This window comes from Ciconia boyciana, chromosome 9 (assembly GCF_034638445.1).
Source record: "Ciconia boyciana chromosome 9, ASM3463844v1, whole genome shotgun sequence".
Taxonomy (NCBI): Eukaryota; Metazoa; Chordata; class Aves; order Ciconiiformes; family Ciconiidae; genus Ciconia; species Ciconia boyciana.
In genome coordinates this window covers 22,964,410-22,970,008 of record NC_132942.1, presented here as the reverse complement: position 1 = coordinate 22,970,008, position 5,599 = coordinate 22,964,410, and positions in this window count along the sequence as shown.

Sequence of the window (5,599 nt, the reverse complement as noted above, 5' to 3'; positions counted from 1 at the left end):
CCTCCCGGGCACTTCGGTAATGGAAACGCTGAGCTCCGCCCCCTCCTGTTGCCGTGGAAACCCTCGAAACCCCCCACGGGCGGCGGAGGCGGGGCTTCCCTCCCACCCCGCAACCCCCCACCCGCACCGGGCCGCGGCGGCCCCGGCGGGCACGGGCCTCCGGGGGGACGGCCCCGGCCCGGCCCCGGGGAGCTCCCGGTGCGTCCCCGGTGCATCCCCAGTCCCTCTTGCCGGAGGCCTGGGGAGCTCACGGGAGCCCCCGTGTGCCCTCCGCCCTTCCCAGGGCGTCCCAGTCCCCCCGTGCTCCCCTGACTCCTCCTTGTCAGAGCCCTGGGGGGCTCCCGGTGTGTCGCTGGTACCCCCGGTGTGTCCCTGGCCCTTCCCACCCCAGTCCTGGTGCTCTTCAGGGAGCCCTAGTGTACCCCCATCCTGCCCGCACACAGCTCCCGGCATAGCTCATTGGGGTGCTCCTGCCTCTCTCCTCCAGCACCAAACCCTGGCACGGCTGTGGCTGTGGCGTTCTTCCCCAGGGAATAATGGGGACAGAGCCACCAGCACCACTAAGAAGGTGACCATGGTGCTGGTGGCCCACATGCCAAGGACCAGAGGTGACAAACCGTGCCCTCACCCTCCACCATGTCCCCGCTGCTCTCAAATGCCGGTGCACCAGCTGGCACTGATGCCAACCAGCACCCTAGGCTCACCGGGGCCCGGGGACCCAGATTTCACCAGGAAAACAACCTGTTTCTAACCCGCGGGCATGAAGAAAACAGCACAATGTGCCCCGAGACCTCTCCAAAGGCCCTAGTGTCAGAAAGGCAATAAAATGTTCTGCTTTAAATATAATTTATACGCATTTTTAGGGTGTGATTTGTATCTACCTGTCTGTACTGCACATACAATCATTATGTTAATGGCTGGTTTGGGTGACACAAGTTACTCATGACTTGTTCATGGTAATTAACTGGCAGTACCGGATATTTCCCACAACAAAACTTAACTTGGCAGACGTGGTGGTGGCGGCAGGTGCCCCGTGCTGATGGCTCACACCCGCATGCCTGATGTCGGGCTGACCCACGGGTGCACAGGTCCTGCGTGGGTTCAGGGATGCAGGGGTGGCGGTCCCTTGGGAGATGCAGGTTTGGTGCCAGCCCTGCAGCCAGGAGTCCTCCACCTCCCACCCTGCTGCGCTCAGTCACAGCCTTTTGCTCACTCCTGGCCGGGTTTCGAGCAGAATTCAGCCTTGTCCTTTCATCCCAGCATCTCCCTCTTGGGCATCCTCGGAGACTTTCCAAGGACATGCCCCTCCATCCCTTGCTACGAGCCAGCCCCATGGATGGGGGCTGATGGGGAGCCACCGGGTGGGGGCGGGACACAAGCCACTTGCCCCAGGGAAAGGGGGGTGGGAAGGGTCACCTCCCTGTCCCCGTGCCATCCGACCCTGGCGCAGCGCCTCATCCCTGACAAGCAAATGCCATCCTAGCCCGGCAGCTGCCTTCACCTCTGCGCTGCGGCTCCCTTCCCGCTGCAGCCAGCGCAGCAGAAAAAACCCCAGCGAAAACATCCCAGCCTCTGCAAAGTGGCGCCTCCCCTTTGCTTCAGCTGAGGTTTATTGGCGTTCCCAGCGCAGAGCCCTCGGCGTGGTTGGGTGTGTGGGCCTACACACGCACGTATATACGTACATATATGTACCTGTAGAGGCCCTAAGCAGTTGTGTTGATTTGCATAAATATCCTATTATCTGTGCAGCTCCTTCGGCTGCTTTGGTGATAATATTGACACACATAAAACTACTTTCTACTTTCCAATAGCTACTGTAATGCCATATCATCACTGACTTCATGTATGAGCTGTAAGGGTAAAAGAAATGTTTATGTAAATGACTTTAACAGGTAAGTAATTTCCTGGCTTTTGAATGCTTCGGGTTTTTAATGGTATTGCAATTATGCAATCCACATAAGTTGTATCAATTACATCAAATAAGTCTAAATTAACCAGGCGTATGTGTGAATTCCCCAGTTTAGAAAAATAACTTAATGAATAAGCATAGAGCAAAATTTGAGATGCGGAAGGGGTTTTGTACCAACAGCCATATTCAAATAGTCATGTGTGAGCATTGAAAAACCCACCCCTCCGAGCTGCGGGGCTCATTTTTGGTGAGGACAGTGTGGCTTTCCAGCAGCCCCAGCACACCAGGGACAGGATCCCCAGGGATCCAAAAGTGGGGTTATTTAGGGTTGGATGCACGCCAGTGGCCAGATATCAGCTGCATTTCCCTTGGCCGCAATGCTATTTAGCTCAAGGGAGTGCTGTAAATCCCAGGGAATGCCCACTTGCTGCCAGATGGGCTGGGGGGCTGCAGGCAGAGGAGCAGCATGGGAGCCCATGCAGGCAGCGGGTACCCTGCATATACTCCCCTCTCTGCAGGGATTCACCAATGCTGGCTGGGATAATAGCCTGGTCCCCCAGCAGTGCTCTGGTCCTTCTTTTCTTGGATGTCACATCTCCATGACCTGAGCAAGCACTGGCTGATGATATCACTGAAGATATTTTTAGAAACGCTGCTTTGCAGGCAGGCAGAGAAAAGGCAGCAACTAGCAGGGCTCATGCCAGCAGCACCCTCCTGAGAGTGCCCAGCAGGTAGTGGGAAGGCTCAATATATCGATAACCATCAGTGCTAAAACACAGCTGCCCTCCGCTGACAGCACTGGCAGCACCAGCCTGCCATGGGGCACGCTGCCGGGGGACAGTGACCCTGGCACGGGTTTAGCAATTTGCTTTTAGCCCAGCCTTTTCTGTCGCTGTTGTGATGCTATTAAGTCAGGCAGGTTAATTCGCCTTTTACTTGGGTGAAGGGAAGCTCCAGCAATCGAAACATATTGCTGAGCGGGGCCTTTTGCATTAGACATTTGTTCTGCCCTGAGCAAATATTTAACCTACATCTGTAAGATGGCTAAAAAATCCCCCAAATCCCAGCAAAAATTTAACTCCCCCTCCTATCTCTTCGAGCAACCCAATAACCTAGTTCAGGAATGCAGGCAGGAGCATACCTGAAGCCTCTCATATATTGGGATGCTCCCTGTAGAAAATTCCCACCAGAAGCACCAGACATCGTGAGAACATGTCCCCAGAGCACAATTAATTATAACCCAGCTCATTATTCTAATTTTGCTCCTCCTTGAGGAGGTGAGGGGATTTCTTGGCATTGCTGAGGCACAGTTTGCCAAGCCGACATGAAACACTTACCAAAGCGGGAACGAACCCCCTGCATTCCTACGTTGCTGTTTCATGCAAAGATAGTAGTTCTAATTTAGCCTTAGCATGCTCCTGGGAAATTTAATACTCATTTTAAAAGTTCACCAACTGAATTTATTCAACCCAAAGGCTCCGATCCTACAGACAGGGTTGAGTTGAGCTGGGTGGAAAGCAGGAGCTGGGGAGGGGTGTTGCAAGAATTGCTGCCTAAATCTGACACATTGGGATGCGGCTGGCCTTGGCAGCAGCTTCGGATGGTAGAGGGGGCTCCGCAGCTGCTTGGCTCAGCCACCCCTGGCCAAACCCCGTGAGCTGGTTAGGCCGGGGTTTAGGGAGGGAGCAGCCCAGGGCAGCATGGAGCTGGTCCAAAGCCAAGAAGCAGGCCAGTCCGGCTGGGAGCTGCTGCACGTCACAGCTCAGCTCTGCCTGTGTACCCCCATGCAAATCTCCTTTACATCAAGCAAATGACAAAAGCAACATCTTTTTCAACCTGCTGTATTCAGGTAGAGAAAAACTCTACTCTGCACGCAGTCAGGGGACTTCAGTGCAAGATGTAGCAGCCATCAGATGAGCGGATCTTCCACTCCTCCAAATTTCCTACCTCGGACTTCATTGCAGAGCCATCTAACCAAAATCTCAGGCTCTGCATCTCCTTTTTACCTACCTTTTTTCTTTGTCATATTTTTCAGCTGGCTTCAGGTACGACTTGAATTTGGCTTTAACACTTGTGCCTCCCCTAAGCAAAGCACCACCAGGCTTATCCTGTGCCATGCTGGCTGCTGGGGAGCTGTGAGCTGCTCTGCAGGAGGACCGCAGCTCATCTGCTAAGTCATTAATGTTTCATGGCATTAACCAATATGGGCTCCTGCTTATAAAGCACTGCTTAGAAACAAGGCTAAGAACAAGCGTGAGGTGTTGCTTGTTGCTAAAACTGCTCCGTTGGCTGGGAGATGCCCATGCTGGTTTGAGCGGACCCAGCAAGGGGGCAGCTTGATACCAAGTAAATTCCATCCAGGCCATTTTATCCCACAAATAAAAATTAAGGCTATACTGAAAAGATTGCTGCATCCCAAGAAGGAGGTCTTGGAGCTCCTGGTCTGGCAGGAGCCCACTGGCAGCCCCCAGCCAGTGCTTACAAGGCATCCTTGGGACCCTCTGCTCAGGACCTTGGGTGCTTTCTGGAATTTTTTTTAAATAAAAAAATATATGAAGACAGAAGCTGCACATGGGCAATTGGGATTTTTTTCAGAATTTTGCTACTTCTGCTGCTCATTTTCTCCTTGAAGCCAAGCCCCCGTGGTGCCACCAAGCCCCTTACCCTGGCTGGGTGACACCAGTAACAGGGTGTGCAAAGACAGGGTTAGGCTTTCCTCTGCACAGGCAAAAGTGATGGGAGCCATCTCCTTTAAAGCATACATTCAGTTCTCAGCAAAACTATTTATTTTTAGTGCCCTCTGAAGTGTGCTTGACTTCAGAGAAGAAATGAAGCAAAAGCAGTAATTCTGAATAATTTAGGGAATAGAGTTTTGGGGCTGATGTAAGTAGCTGTGCCATGCTGGGGGGCTGGAGGAATGCAGGGCTCACTGATAATATCCAGTTAGTTTAGGCATGGGCACAGGTAAATCAGTAAGAGCCTCTACAGTGAAGAGGGAAATACCCCTGTGGTCATAAAGTAAATGCACCTGTGTAAAGGAAAATATTGTGATGGCAGGTAATCCACAAGATGCTCTCAGCTGCCTCACAACTGCAACGCAAAAGGTGCACCCGACAAAGAGATGAATACACAAACAAGGTGGGATATTCTCCAATGGAATTAAATAGCCTTCCTGCTAATGAGCTTTGACTGCTCACTATCCAGCTGGCTGCAAAATCCCACTGTTGAGTCCATCCTGGCATGGGTACAGCTGCGCTGGCACACTCTGGGTCACCTATAGATTTTAATGTGCCCTAGGGATGTTCAGTGGGCACAGTCCAGTCACTCCACTTGTCCCACCATGTCTCAGTGCCAGTGTGGGCGGGATGCTGTATCCACCACCGCTCAGCAGCTTTGACACCAGAAGTCCTCCAGCAGGACAGAAACATTATCCTCCCATGTATTATTGACACCCATTATATATAATGGATGTCCCTATGGTTGCACCGGCAACACAGCTTGGAGCCCCGCAGCAGTGGTGCCTGCACCAGCTCCCAGGTGGGCATCAGCAGAGCCCCTTGGCCACAGCTTGGGGATGCACCAGCTCAGCCATGCCCAGGCACCCCTTTGCAACCAAGCCCCCTGTTTCCCTGGTGCCACGGGGATGCTCCCAGTGCCCACCTGTGTGCTGTTGGGTGATGTCTTCCCTGC